At 44.9% G+C, this 15910-nt stretch overlaps 1 protein-coding gene across 2 annotated transcripts in view; it reads right to left on the reverse strand.

The window, feature by feature from the left end:
• Positions 1–15910, reverse strand: part of UBE2J1 (ubiquitin conjugating enzyme E2 J1) — an 873843-nt gene that overhangs the window by 674734 nt on the left and 183199 nt on the right. Inside the window, exon 2 of one of the 2 annotated variants that reach the window (XM_044067069.1) lies at positions 5089–5140. The exons of the other annotated variant lie outside the window; for it this stretch is intronic. The gene's annotated coding sequence lies outside the window, so the exon portion shown is untranslated. The remainder of the gene's footprint in view (positions 1–5088; positions 5141–15910) is intronic. 2 annotated transcript variants of the gene reach the window in all.

The following is a 15910-nucleotide window of genomic DNA, read 5'->3' on the forward strand; positions in this document are numbered from 1 at the left end:
GGGATGGGATGTGAATAAAGGGAATTTTGTAACCCTCGGGTATGATCGACTGTACCCATTTGTCTTGAGTAAGGGAAAGCCAGGCTTTTGGGTACAGGGATAACCTTCCCCCGACTGCCTCCGAAGGTGGACAGCCAGGCAGCCCCTCAGGGATGCTGAAAGGGTTTGTCAGAGAACATTTCTCTGCTACCCTGGTCTTGCGGACCTCCTCTGCCTCTAGGGCGGCGTCTATTATTATTCCCCCCTCTGCCTCTAGAGGGGAATCGGCCTTGTGCGTCAGATGAGACTCCCTGGGATTGTTTGCGGAACCACATCTTTCCTCCCCTCTGACCTTTGGGATAGGGTCTAGAAGGGGTGGAAAAATGGACTCTTACGGCAGAGAGAGTCTTACCTTCTACCTCGCACCTGGTCAATGTATCCTTCACTTGTGGACCAAACAAGGATGATCCATCAAAGGGAGAATTGGTGAAGGACACCTTGAAAGGGTCCGCAAAGTTGCATAGCCGCATCCAGGCGTGACGTCGTAAGGCAACACCTGTGCCTGCGGCTCTACTCGCCCCATCTGCAGCATATGAGACCAGCCGCATGGAGGAGTTAACGATGGAATTCAGGTTGCCAACTGGGAGTTCATTGTGTCTTTGAACCCCTCAGCTGTAGGATCCTTTATCAGTTCACCCATATCCTTGAGTAAATCTCTCTGGAGACGAGTGAAGTGGCATAAGTAATTCAGCGAACGCATAGAAAAGGTCGCTGATGAGAACATCCGCTTGCCGTACCTGTCCATGGTCCTAGATTCCTTATTAGGAGGATGGACAGGAACCGAAGGATCAGCTAACTCCTTCTTAGTGGCCGCAGCCACCACCATGGCATCAACAGGGACACCTTTGGATAAAAAAATCTTTATCGCTAGGGGCAGTAATAAATTTAGATGGTCTCCTCGGAGTGGGTTCCACTGAATCAGGAGCCGTCCAAGCCTTCCTTGCCACCACTTCCATAAGGGGGTCAAGGGAGGGGACACCCAGGAGGTAGAAGGGTGAGAGCCAAACGCCTCAATATACACTGACTCATCCTCCGAAGGGTTAAGGGCTGGCCAGTTCCCCCTCTGTTTCAGGATCTCAAGGATGTCAACAAAGGAGACATCCTCAGAGGGGGATCGAGGGGAGCCTTCGGATTCCTCTAAGTCAGTGTCAGAGGTGATAGACTCAGGGGAGTCAATGTGCTTCCTCTTGCACTGCCTCTTCCTTGGAAATCTCCTGCCGGGTCAGTAGAGGCCTCGGAAGAGGAGGAAATTCCCAATGGGGAAACTTGAGGAGTTGGCTCTCTGCAGTCTAAGACAAGGGGGTGAGTAGAAATCACCGCAGGCACTGTAGATGGGGGGGCTGAAGGAGCCGACTGTGGGGCAGAACCTGGTTCTAGCACGCTCCGCATGACCTCGAAGGCACCCCTGTCAGGCAAGGCCAGAGGCCCCCGCTCCGAAGAGTCAAGGACCTCCCCCGTCACCGACAGGGACAGCTCGAGCCGATGTCGGAGCCGAACTCACCAGCGCCGAAGCCCCGAGAGGGAGAGCGGGGTCGGACAAGGGTCCGATGCCACTCGCCCCCTCGGAGCCGAGATCCCTCCAAGGAGGAGATCGGAGCAGACGACGGAGCCGAAAGGGAAGGTATCGGATCCGACGCACCGACAGTCATGGCTCCGAGAAGCCCTGGCTCTGAACTCAAAGGAGTCGGAGGAGGAATGTATTGGGGAACGGAAATAGCCACTGACTGGTGAGTTGGGCTATGCAGCATTTGGGCCAGTGCCTCGGACTTGAGAAGTCTAGTCACTACCCTTTGCAAATCATGGTCAGATAACCTGGAAGACCGTGAGGAATGAGTTTTATGGCTCCGTTCAGAAAGAAGAGGGGATCCTGGCGCCGAATGCACGGAGCCGATAGAGGGGGATCTGGACCTCTTCCTAGACTGTGGCTCCGATAAGAGTATCGGAGCCAATGGAGTTTTATCAGCCTCGGCTCCAGCCGGAGCCGAGGTAACAGTATGAGGCTTGGAAACATCGGCTCCGGCCGGAGCCGATGTCGAAACCGACAGTCTTTCCAGCAGTCGACTCTGAAACCGGAGCCGACTGAAGTTTTGGAAGGCTTCCCTGACACAGACTGAGTCGGGGGGCCTTCAGGCTTTAATAAGCCCCACAAGATTAATTTGTTCTTGCGTTCCTGCAGGACTCTAGGGCTAAAACCATGACAAACAGCACAAGAGTCCTGCAGGTGCAAAGGTCCCAGGCAATACACACAAGAAGTGTGACCGTCTGTCAGAGACATTTTCTGACAGCACGAGTCACACTTCTTGAAGCCTGAGACCTTGTCTTTTGACATCGTAAAAGGAGTGCCTGACAACAACACAAACACACTACAGACACACCCTTTACTGAAGAAATTATTAAATTATTAAGGCTAACACAAGCCACAAACACACACACACACACACACACACACACACACACACACACACACACACACACACACACACACACAAGTCCTTAACAGAAAAACAACTAATTTAGTCACTAAAGGACTGGGGGAAGGGAGGGGCCGAAGGCCTACAAGATGTGGGAAGAAAGGGAATATAGACCCGAAAAACAGGGGTCGATTTATCTAAATATTTAATTAAACTAAAAAGGTTATGGTATGAAACAAAAAAGGGGGTTAAGAAATACCTAATATGGTAAAAACTCTAACTCACCTGCCTGAGCCGGTAGAAAAGCACCTCGTCAGCTATAGCGGCAAACGAGATCTGAGTAGTTACCGCCTAGCATTGTGGGATATAGGGGAGCCTCGAGCCGGTGGAATTAGCTCTCGAGCTTTAGTATTGGCCAAGTCGGGAACCCATCCAGCAAGAATGAAGGCGAGATTGACAACTTAACATGCCATGGTTCGCAGAGAGCTTTCAAAGCATCAAAAGGATCACATTCCTGAAAGGCATCAGTCAGGAGAAGGGTACAAAAAATATCCACAGCATTGGATATACCATGGAACACAGTGAAGACAGTCATCAAAAAAGTGGAGAAAATATGGGACAGCAGTGACGTTGCAAAGAACTGGACGTCCTCCAAAACTGATGAAAAGACAACACGAAAACTGGTCAGGGATGCTGCCAAGAGACCTACAGCAACACTGAAGGAGCTGCAGGAATTTCTGGCAAGTACTGGTTGTGTACTACATATGACAATAATCTCCCGTATTCTCCATATGTCTGGACTACACAGAAAAACATCCAGGCCTGACTAAAATTTTCAAAACAACACATCAAGTCTCCCAAAAGCATGTGGGAAAATGTGTTATGGTCTGATGAGACTAAGGTTGAACTTTCTGGCCACAATTCCAAAAGGTACATTTGGCGCAAAAACAACACTTCGCATCACCAAAAGAACACCATCCCCACGGTGAAGCATGGTGGTGGCAGTATCATGCTTTGGGGTTGCTTTTCTTCAGCTGGAACTAGGGCTTTAGTCTAGGTGGAGGGAATTATGAACAGTTCCAAATACTGACACTTTTGGCCCCAAACCTTCAGGCGTCTGTTAGAAAGGATGAAGAGGAATTTCACTTTTCAAACATGAACAATGACCCCAAGCATACATCCAAATCAACAAAAGAATGGCTTCACCAAAAGAAAATTAAAGTTCTGGAATGGCCCAGCCAGAGCCCAGACCTAAATCCAATAGAAAACCTGTGGGGTGACCTGAAGAGGGGTGTACACAAGAGATGCCCTTGCAATCAGACAGATTTGGAGTCCTTTTGCAAGGAAGAGTGGGCAAATATTGCCAAGTTAACGTGTCATGCTGAGAGACTCCTACCCAATAAGACTGAATGTTGTAATTAAATCAAAAGGTACTTCAAAGTATTAGTTTAAGGGTGTGCACACTTGCAACCAGCTTATTGTACATTTTTTTTATTTTTCCCCTAACAGGTTTGTTTGTTTTTCAATTGAATTGTACAGGTTATAGGTCACATTAAAGGTGGGAAAAGCTCTGAAATGATTTATTGTGGTCTCATTTTTATATCACAAAAACCTGGCATTTTAACAGGGGTGTGTACACTTTTTATATCCACTGTACCTCAAGGCTGGTCAAACAGGACAATGCACTTTAGCTGCTCTATGTTCAAATCACCAGAAGGTCTCCCTCTGTGGCCCAGGAAACCCATACCATGTATTTAAACTTATTGGAAACACCATCCAACCCAAAACCATATTCATGGGTGACTTCAATTACCCCACTACTAACTGGGAATCCTACACGACACCAAATGTACGGGCGTACAGGCACAGAGATTCCTGGATTCTGTAAACACAAACTCCCTGGACCAGATTGTCACTGCACCAAACAGGGGTGGCAACCATACTGGATCTGGTCATCACTACTATAGGAGAGTGCTGCACACCCCTAACTGTAATGTCTTCCCTGGTATGGTCAGACCACAAAATGGTCTCCTTTGAAGTAAGGATAAAACCAGGACCACAAGCTAACCCTGGAAAATTCAGGAACTACTCTAAGGCTAACGTCATGCTACTAAGTGATAACTTGGCAAAATTTCAAGGCCCCATTAACCCTGAGAACACTGCTGTCTATGCAGAAATGTTCAAAGAAACCATGTACAAGCATGGTAATAGCTGCACAGAGGCAGCTATAAGCACCAGGAAGAAGTACAGAACTCAGAAAAAACAAGCCTCCCTGGTGGAATCACAAATTCAACAAGCTGTACAACAGAAGGAAGAAATTCATGGCAAAAATTAGGAAGTGCAGCACCCAGCAGGATAAAAGCACTCTCAAACTAAACAAACAACTCAGAGGACAAAGTCTGCCAAAGCCAAATTTGAGGTAAACTTCGAGTTCAAGATGGCTGCCGTCCTATAAGCAGTGTTAGACCATAGCTCAGCTACATTCAATAAAACAGCAACCCTATTTTATGAGAGATAAGTAAATTTTACAAGCAATAACCTTTCCTTGGATCTGAGGAACTTAATTGAAGCTAAATACTGACTCCTGAACGGGAAATTGAAGTTAATACTTGGTGGATTGCTACTGATCATTTCTTACCTTAGGCCTGTCTGGTGTCCATGTGGTCTGGGGCTCTCCGGCCTACACTTTCCTAAAAATAAAGACAGAAATAAATCCAGCTATGCCACAGGAATCTGAATCTATGGAAGCTCAAAATTCAAAAGCGAAATACTCCTCAATATCATCTCCGGAGAAAGAAATAATACCTAAAAGGACAAGGACTGCAAAACAACAGGAAACTACAAAACCACCTTCCAAAGTGAAATCTGACCCTACCAGCATGGAAGACTTAAAACCGGCACTGCAGCCTATTCAAACAGCAATACAAAGCTTCTCCGTGCAATTAAAAACCTTTGGAGACTCTTTAGATAGAATACTCACAAGAATTGACAAAACTGAAGCAAAGATTTTGACAATGAGGTCAAAATTGACCAGCTACAAAAAGAACAAAAAACTAATGCCACAACCATCCTTGACATGCAACAGAAACTCCTGGATCTTGAAGCAAGATCCAGATGAAATAATATTATCTTAAGATGCATTCTGGAACACATTGATCAAACCACCTTACTTGAAACTATATTGAAAATATTTGCTTTATTCCTAGATAACACACCCTTGTCTCACCAGATAATAATTGAACGTGCTCATAGAGCCCTAAGACCATTATATGACAAAATAAATCCGAGAATTGTATATGCGAAAATACTCAACTTTCAACATGTAAACAAACTCTTACTTGCTGCCCGGAATAGAAAATACATCCAATGGGATGGATTCAAAATATTTCTATCATCGGATCTCCCTACATTAATAAAGATGGAAAGACAAAAGCTCGCACCCTTTTGTGCTTACCTAATTAAAAAACAAATAAAATTCCAGATGAAATATCCAAACACCTTGATATTTCATCATCAAGGGTCGAAACTATCAGCGGTAAACTGCAAGGAAGATGCTTCTGTATTTCTTCAAGTTTTCAATGAATGTCCGGAAGCTGTACAGCAAAAGCACTAACTTACCTTAAACCTGGGGCGACATCCTCTCGGTTAGATGCAGCATGCCGGATTTGCCTCGCTTCTGTCTCATTCTTCTGCAGTGCTGTACCGGAGTCCTGCCTTGACCTTATTTGTCTGTTCTGCAGACCCTCTAACCTCGTGGCGCCTGGTGGTCTACACATCAAAACTTTCATTTTCTGCCATGTCGTCCTACAGCCTGTTTACACTTGACCTCTGCTTTCCCATCAGTCCCAGGGGCTCTTAAAGCTGCAGGCTGTGTCACTACAAACATCGGTTAATACCGGTGTGAGACTTCCTTGTTTCTCTGTATATATATCTTGAAAATAAACCTCGCCTTTAGGCAATTTCGGTTTCTTTAGTATACTGAAGCAGCTCTTTCATTTGCGATCTCAATAAGGAGCATATAGGTTATATTTTGCGCAAATACAGCCGTAATTTCTGTTTTATAGAGTATTCTGTAGCCCAATTCAGATGTTCACATGTTTCATATGTTTCCAAGCATATTGACTCAACTTATGTGTCTAAAGCCTGACAGATCTTTTGAGTTACAGGTACCTGTTATAAATGCTCTAATTTCAACTCATTATAAATGCCTGTCTGTATCTATCCATTTTTTATTGGCTAAGGGTCCGGGACTTTTTGGACACTTATTTTTGCGCTTTAAATATAGAACTGTTGGCACGAGTTTAGTCTGTACTCTAGGACTGTAAGCTGTAGAAACTTTTTTCCTTTTCTTAGAAAACAGGTTGTGGGTTCTCTTTTATTGTTATACATAATATGGAAATGATGTTTATACTATTTTTGCAACCTAAACATGATGCTTGGTTGCTTCATATTGCTTGATACCAGGTATGTTTGCTAAAAAAGAAGTTATGTTCTTACCATAACGTTCCATGTGAGTTGTTCATCTCGCCTTTGTTCTTGCACACGGGTTCGGAGCCGAGGATCGGCTCCGAGTCAGCCACATTCAAAGCTCTGCGTGTAAGAGAAGCTCGAGGTACAGTCCCTATCCCATGATCCTCTGCTGCTAACCCTCAGATCTAGTTTGCAAACAAACCAGACAACAAAACATACCTGCCTACACATGCATACGCACCAAAGCATCTATACGCGTATATACGTAAAAGGTAACGACAGATACAGGCAATATATGTTAAACCTGTCTGACTACGTGCACATACATAGACACAAGCAGTCCCAGAGAACCATGAGAAAGATGACCAGCCATGAGTCGTACCTGTTCCTCTGGAAAACGGAGGGGGAAGGAGGGCGGGAATGTAAGAACAAAGGCGAGATGAACAACTCACATGGAACATTATGGTAAGTACATAACTTCTTTATGTGAAGTTGTTCGATCTCGCCATTTGTTCTTACACACGGGTAGTGTCCCCAGCACCCTAAACCCCGGGTGGCTCACGGGAGAACATTCCTGAGAACAGTGGAACCAAAGGAAGCCCTGTCCACTTTGTAATGAGTTATAAAGGTATGAGGTTTGGCCCAGGTAGCCGCAGCACAAATGGTATCTATAGGTAAACGAGCCGCATGTGCCAGAGAAGTAGAAACAGCTCTAGTAGAATGAGCTTTAACTTTGAGGGGAGTAGACTGGTTGGAAGATGAATAAACAAAGTTTATGCAATCTGCAAGCCATTTGGATAGCGTGATTTTTGTAACTGCAAGTCCTCTCTTATTATCTGCATGAGACACAAATAGTTGGTCCGATTTCCTGAACTCCTTTGTTCTGCCCAGGTAAAATCTCAGTTGTCTGTGTACATCCAATTTGTAAAGCATGTATTCCATCTTATTGGTATGGTTCCTGAAAAAAGTGGGACGTTCTATGGACTGATTAAGATTCGATTCTGAGCAGACTTTTGGTAGAAAGGACGGATTAGTACGTAAGGTGACCCTGTCTGGATGAAATATGAGATATGGTGGCTTAACTGACAGTGCCTGCAGCTCCAAAACTCTGCGGGCTGAAGTGATTGCCACCAGAAATAGGGTTTTCCAAGAAAGATATTTCAGTGGGCATGATGAAGCTGGTTCAAACGGCGATAGCATGAGTTGGAATAGCATCAGGTTCAAATTCCAAGGAAAAATTGGGCTTCGAATAGGTGGTCGGAGATGATAAGTTCCCTTTATATAAGCCCTACAAAGTTTGTGCGACATAATTGTAGCGCATCCTTCACCCACATGAAAATTAGATATGGCAGCCAGTTGTACCCTTATGGTGGATGTTGAAGCCCCCTGGTGAAAAAGAGTAGATAGAAATTCTAGAATCTTGTGAACAGGAGCAACCAGGGGATCTATACCTTGTTTGGAGGTCCAACACGCGAAACGTTTCCACTTGCTCTTGTATAATTTTCTAGTGGAGGATTTGTGGGAAGAAATCAGAATTTGTTGTACTGCTGGAGACAAAAGATCCGACCTGGCTAAGCTGGGAAGTGGAGCAGCCATGCTGTCAATTTGAGGGACGAGAGAGAGGGGTGAAGAACTCCTGACGAGTGGGTCAGCAGGTCTGGCACTGGGTCCAGAGTCCAAGGTTCCTCTATTTGGAGAGCTTGGAGGAAGGGGAACCAGATTTGTTGAGGCCAGAATGGTGCTATCAAGATGATAGTCCTTTCCAGACCTTTGGCTTTCTGCAGACATTTTGGGATTAATGGAACAGGAGGGAAGGCATATAGGAGACCTGGGGGCCAATCGTGTACAAGTGTGTTCCTGGAGGCACCTCCCGGAGGGAAAAGTAGGGCAAAATAGCTTCTGCATTTGGCATTCAAGGGGGATGCAAAAAGGTTGCAGCAAGGCTGGCCCCATCTGTGGAAGATCCTTTCCGCTACTTGATTTTTGAGGGACCACTCGTGAGGCAGCAGGATGGCCCTGGTCAACCTGTCCGCTATTACGTTGGACGTCCCCGGGATGTGCGTTGCTATGAGAAAGCGTCCGGTGGACACAGCCCATTGCCAGATCCGCAGGGCCTCTCTGCATAAGGGGTAAGACCTGGTTCCTCCTTGCTTGTATATGTACCAGACCACTTACATGTTGTCTGTCTGAATTGCAAATGTCCCCGGAGGTAAGTAGTCATGAAAGTGTTACAACACTAGGAACACTGCTCTTAACTCTAGGACATAGATGTGCAGATTGTACTCCACTCGCCTTGAACTGTTCTCCCCTAAAAAAGTCCCCCCTACCCTATCAGGGAAGCGTCCGTGGTTACTGTGGCTATGGGAGGAGGAAGAACAAACGGGCGGCCTATTGTAAGTTCGTGACTGTTCATCCACCATCGAAGATCCCATTTGCAAGATTCCATGAGCAGGATGTTGTGCGACAATGGTAGCCTTTGGTAAGACCACTGTGCAAAGAGTAGCCACTGGAGGATCTTCATGTGCATTCTCCTCTAGGGGGACCGCAATAAAGGCAGCTGCCATCATGCCTAAAACTTTCAAGACTTGTGCGGCTGGGACTTTTTTTTTTTTTCTAGAAGAACAGAAATCTGTTCTCTCTGGGCTGAGACTCTTGATTGGGGAAGTCTGATCAGAGATAAGGTAGTGTCCAATTCCGCTCCTATAAATGATATATGCTGTGAGGGCGATAAGACAGATTTTTCGAAGTTCAGAGTTATGCCTAAACGGGAACAGAGATTGATTGTATAGTCCCTGGCTTGCAATAGGTGATGCCTGGTGGTGGCGGTGAGGAGGCAGTCGTCTAAGTATGGAAACACCCGGAATCCTAGTCGTCTCAGGTGGGACGCCACTACTGCCATGCACTTGGTGAACACCCTGGGGGCTGAGGTGAGGCCAAATGGCAGAGCTCAAAATTGAAAATGACTGGCTCCCAGCCAGAAGCACAGATGATCTCTCGATGGCCTGGCCATTTTTATGTCGTAGTACGCATTCTTGAGATCGATAGAGCACATCCAATCGTCCGTTTGAAGAAACGGAAGGATCGATTGAAGTGTGACCATCCGGAATTTTTCCTTCTTCATGAAGGTATTGAGCTTGCAGAGGTCCAGTATTGGCCTCCAGTCCCCTGTTTTCTTTGGAACTAAAAAGAACCTTGAGTAAGTTCCGGATCCTATTTGGTCCGCCGGGACTGGCTGGATGACCCTTTTTTCTAACAGCCTTTGAATTTCTATGGCTGCTTGATCCCGCAGAGTGGGTGGAACGTCTGGGAATCTTTTTTGGGTGGGAGGATTGTTTAAGAAGGGTATGTAGTTATCCTCTGGTTATTATGCTTTTTACCCAGGAATCTGAAGTAAGGTTTAGCCAGGCCTCTGGGTATAAAGCCAAGCGACCCCCGACCGCCTCCAGAGTATGACAGTCGGGCCTCCACTCAGTAACGCTGGAAGGGCTTCTTGGGAACGCTATCCCTGTCGCCCTGATTCTGCGGACCCCCTCTGCCGCCTGGGCGGCGTCTTCCATTCCTTCCCCCTCCTCTGCCTCTGGAGGGGGATTCACTAGGTGAGAATAGGAAAGCTCCCCGAGTCTTCCGGAACCACATCTTTCCGCCTCTTTGCCCTTTGGGGTAAGGTCTAGACGGGGCAGAAAAATGGACCCCTACGGCAGATGGGGTCTTTCCTTCCTGTTCGCACCTAGTGAGTGTCTCCTTCACTTTGGGCCCAAATAAGGAGGAGCCATCAAAAGGGGCATTAGTAAAGGAAGACTTGAAGGCTTCCGCAAAGGAGCATAGGCGCATCCAGGATTGTCTCCTCAAGGCAATCGCTGAAGCTGCAGCCCTACTCGATCCTTCGGCTGAATAGGAAATGAGCTGCATGGACGAGTTGATGATAGAGTTTAGGGTATTGAGCTGTGCTGTCACCTTGTCTGAGACCGCAGCATCTGTGGTACCCTGAAGAGCATCTCCCAACTCCTTGAGGAGATCTCTCTGAAGATGGGTAAAATGAGTAAGGTAGTTTATCGATCGCATGGAAAAAGTCGCTGAACTAAAAATGCGCTTCCCGTACCTGTCCATCGTCCTGGAGTCCTTGTTAGGAGGATGAACAGAGGAAGATGCTTCACACATTTCTTTCTTGGTGGCCGCCGCCACCACCATAGCGTCAACTGGGACTCCCTTAGTGAGGTGTGCCTTATCCTGGGGGGCAGTGATGTACTTATTGGGCCTCCGAGGGACTGGTTCCAATGTGTCAGGGGACTCCCACGCTCTTCGAGCTATTAAATCCATTAACTCGAAGGGCGGAGTTACCCAGGAAGTGGAAGGTTGAGCCCCAAAAGCCTTCAGTAACACCGACTCGTCCTCAGTGGGGGCAAGGGACTGCCAGTCACCCCTCTGTTTAAGAATTTCAAGGATGTCGGCGAACGAGACATCCTTGGAGGAGGACCGTGGGGACCAGTCTGACTCATCCAAGTCGGTATCCAATGTCAACGATTCCTGTGGGGAATCAAGGTGCCTCCTCTTGCACAATCTCTTCCTTGGGACATCATCAAAGGGGACATCTGGTGAAGCTTCCGAGGAGCAGGGTTCACCCTCTGAGGTTGACTGAGGCTTTGGGACTCTACGCTTGGTGGGGATCAGTGGTGCCGAGACAGAACATGGACCTTTTGGGGAGGGAGAAGAAGAATCTGACGATGTGAAAGTCTTACTAGACAATACCTTCCTCATGGCCTCGAAGGCACCGGAGTCCCGGGCCGAGGGTTCCACCGGTTCCGAAGAAGACGGTAGCCTCCCCGGGCCCGGAACCACGGGCTCCGATCCAGAGGACGGAGCCGAACTAATCTGCACCGAGGGGAAGAGTCGGAACCGAAAGTTCGGTTCGACTCTCCCCCCCCAGAACCGAGGAGAGATTGTCAGCTCCGAGACCCCTCGATGGGTACCGAGGGTGTCGAGGTCAGTGGAGCCGAAAGCACTAAAGAAGGCTTCGGCCCCAGGGGATCAACGATCATCAGATCCTCGACTCTCGGCTCCGATGACTCGATGGGTCTCGAAGGAGGAACAGATGGGACAGGAAGGGTCTCAAGCTTCGAAACCAACTGGGACGAAACCGCAATCAGTTTGGATAGGGCCGTGTTCTCCATCAGTTTCTGCACCACTCGGTGTCAGACAGTCTGGAGGAACAGGTCGAAGGGGCCGAAGAGGTCACCGAGCGAAGGATCGATGAAGGGGGTACCTCTGATACTGGCTCCAAGACCTGGACCTCGACTCGAGGCAGTATCTTGGTGCTCGGCTCCAAGGTCTGTGGAGCCAGCAACCGAATCTTAGAAGAGGTACTCGAAGCCGATGACCTGGGTTCCGATACCTTCAAAGACTTCGACCCCTTCGAAGACTTCGATGACTGGTCTGCCTTTTCCAATGCCTCCTGAAACTCCAGCTTCAGGAGACCTCTCTCAACCAGTTTCCTGCGTCTCTCCATCATCACTCTGCCACTGAATGAGTGGCAGATGAAGCAATCTTCCTGAAGATGGCGAGGGCCCTGAAAGTAGACGCAGGAAACATGGTTGTCAGTTATGGACATTTTCTGTCCACACTGGCAACATTTAAAGCCAGATTTGGCTTTTTCTGACATTTTTTTTAAGTACAAAAAATAGCAAATGCAACTATATGTATAAAGGTACACAAAACTACCACTAATACACACTAGTATAATAACTACCGGTTAACTAGGGAAAAAAAAGGGAATTACCAGTAAGAAAATCTGACAGAGCCCTGACAGAAAAGGAAAAATGGCTTAAGGCCTAGGAGCAGCCACTCCCACAACAAGTTAACACTAATTTAAACCAACACACACACACACAAAACTGCACTACACTAACACTATGCTAATCCTAATAACACACTTCAACAAAATAACTATATTAGGCTATATATATATATATATATATATATATATATATATATATATATATATATATATATATATATATATATATAAGTATGAAAAATATAAAAGGATACTGGCCCGAGCTCTCACTCGACGAGACCTGTTGCAGCGGCAAACTAGATCTGAGGGTTAGCAGCAGAGGATCATGGGATAGGGATTGTGCCTCGAGCTTCTCTTAGATGCAGAGCTTGGAATGTGGCAGACTCAAGAGCCGAGGGATCGGCTCCGAACCCGTGTGTAAGAACAAACGGCGAGATCGAACAACTTCACATCTAATTGTTCTGAAGTTCAGGGGGCCACTATTTAACAGAACAGGAGTAAAGTACAGTTTTTTTCTGATTATGTACAATGGAGATATACTTTATACTCAAGAATTGTAAACCAGGACTCATGGATGGTTTTTCTCTCCTATAGGAAGGATTTCAATATAAGCAGTCCTGAGATGTTCTTATCACCCGAAGTGGGCTTTGTACAATTTTTCTAAAATTCTCTGAATGTCATTTTAAGATTAGTTTATCTGTTATAATTCTATACACTTATTTTTCCGCAAAATATAATTCCACTACACTGATTCATAAGAATGTACCTGAATATTATCCCTGACTAAACTTGAGCATCAATACTTTTAAATTTGTTTTTTCTTTTTTCCTTCTCCTCCCAGGGCTTTGAGGACAGCTGTATAAGAAAAGGTTTATATGAATCGTGTAATACTAATCTAATCACAAACTTATAATATTAAACTACGAGGCTAGATACAGCTAACTCTCAGATACACAAATGAATACTTGGTAGCTGAGCTTTGAGTTTGGTTTCCTAACCTGTTTGGGATCGTTATGCATTTTAGATTCTGCTATAGTAGGATCACTATGGGATATATTACTTTCACCTTCTGGGTGAGACCACAGAGTCTCTTTAAAAGACTGTCCTATGTCACAGTAACTCTTAATATCCCAGCCCCTTCCGGGTCAATGGGGTGGTGGTTAGGCACGGGATTAAAGCAGGAAGGGTTTCTTATACTTGCCCAAACACCCTTACTTAAATCGTTGATATTCTTAGGTAGCTGTACATTCTCTATCTCTCATTTTACTTATTTTTCATATTTTTGTGCACAAATGCTGGATATAGAGTCTTGGAACATTAAGGGGTTAGAAGCATCTAATAAAAGGTAACTTTTTATGCACCTGGGGCTTAAATCTCCTTCTAATATTATCTTTGTCCAGGAAACGCACATATTTAACCATCAATGGGATCATGACAGGGGGAGACCATGGGTTAAAAGATTATAGCATCCGGAACTAAATCCAATAGCGCAGGTGTCACAATAATAACTAAAAATAAATTCTTACATGACATAATTAGTTTTGACACAGACAATGACGGCAGGTGGTGCTACTTTACTACAACATACCCATACCTAGATAAACCTATTTTAATTATTAATATATATTCCCCTTGTTCAGGTCAACAAAATTTTACTATGCAGGTTTACAAATTAATGTCTCTATTTCCTAATCATTATTATATTGTAGGGGGTGACTGGAACTCAATACAGGATCCAAAACAAGACAAATACTAAGGCTAACTATAATAAATCTGCAACCTTAACCATATCTGAACTGAAAGAAGACTATAACCTATTTGATCCTTATATCTTCCTTAACGACGCCCAAAAAAATAACAAATTCACCTTCTTTTCTAACTGTGGTAAAAGCTGGTCCAGGCTGGACTTCTTTCTAATCTCCTCAATATTTAATAATTTTGATATCTCTTTTGTCACTGATCCTAGAAGCCTCTCTGATCATTCCAGGATTTCCCTTTCTATTCACCGGCCTTCTACAAGATCATTAAATAACAAAGCTATTTGGTGGCGTTTAAACCCTAACCTCCTAAAGAAGGAAGAAATACTCTCTCATGTGGAGTCCTATCTTGATCAATTTCTCCAATCCTGTAATTCCCCACCAACCTCCTTACACTGTTCCTGGGCAGCAACCAAGGCAATGATTAGAGGTTTTCTTATTAACAAAGCCTCTTACTACAAAAAACCATACAATAAAAATGAAACAGATATAACTAAAACTACGTAAGCTAGAAACCGAAATTCAACTACAATACATACCTGAGTCTGAGAATGAAATGATTCAACTACAAAAGGAACTTTTATCCTTGCAAGCTGAGAATCTTACCTTTCATGAGATAAAAGCGTTAGCAAACTACTCGGAACTGGCTCAATTCCCCTCTAAATTTTTAGCTAGAGTGGCAAACCAAAATAGAACTTCTCCCTTTATGTCGGAAATATCCTATCAGGGGAAAGTGTATAAGAATACTCACGATATTATTACATTATTTGAGTCCTTATACTCTCAACTCTACAGTCCTCCTGAAACTCCTATCGACAAAGCAGAACTGCAAAGCTTTTTAAACAAACTATCCTTCCCCAAGCTATCTAAGATCCAAAAAGACTCCCTTGAACGGGAAATTACACAACAAGAAATTATATTGGAAAATAACAATTTGAAATCTAATAAATCCCCTGGACCACATGGATTTATGGCCGAATTTTATAAATCTTTCACACCCAAAATTTCCAAAGCTCTGCTTCTCCTGTTTAATCATATTCTCACTGTTGGATATAAAGACATTCACCTTCATGCATCTAGAACTATCCTTATCCCAAAACATAATGCTGACTCGAAAAACCCCTGGGAGTATAGACCCATTTCCATTGTTAACATAGATATGAAGATCTTGGCCACAATTCTGGCCAATAGACTCAATGCAGTCATTTCTACTATTGTCTCACCTGAACAATCCAGTTTCATTTTGCGTAGACAAACAATAGACCACACCCTAACATTAGATGCTATGATTTCTCTCTCTTCTTTGGCCAAAAGCCCTCTATACTCTCTAGCTATTGATGCATCCAAAGCCTTCGACCAAATTAGTATAGATTTTCTATTTGATACTCTCCCATACCCATACTTCAACATACCAACTTTATTTATTAACAAGATTAAAACTC

This window comes from Protopterus annectens, chromosome 1.part0 (genome assembly GCF_019279795.1).
Source record: "Protopterus annectens isolate FY-2018-M chromosome 1.part0, PAN1.0, whole genome shotgun sequence".
In the NCBI taxonomy this organism is placed as follows: Eukaryota; Metazoa; Chordata; order Ceratodontiformes; family Protopteridae; genus Protopterus; species Protopterus annectens.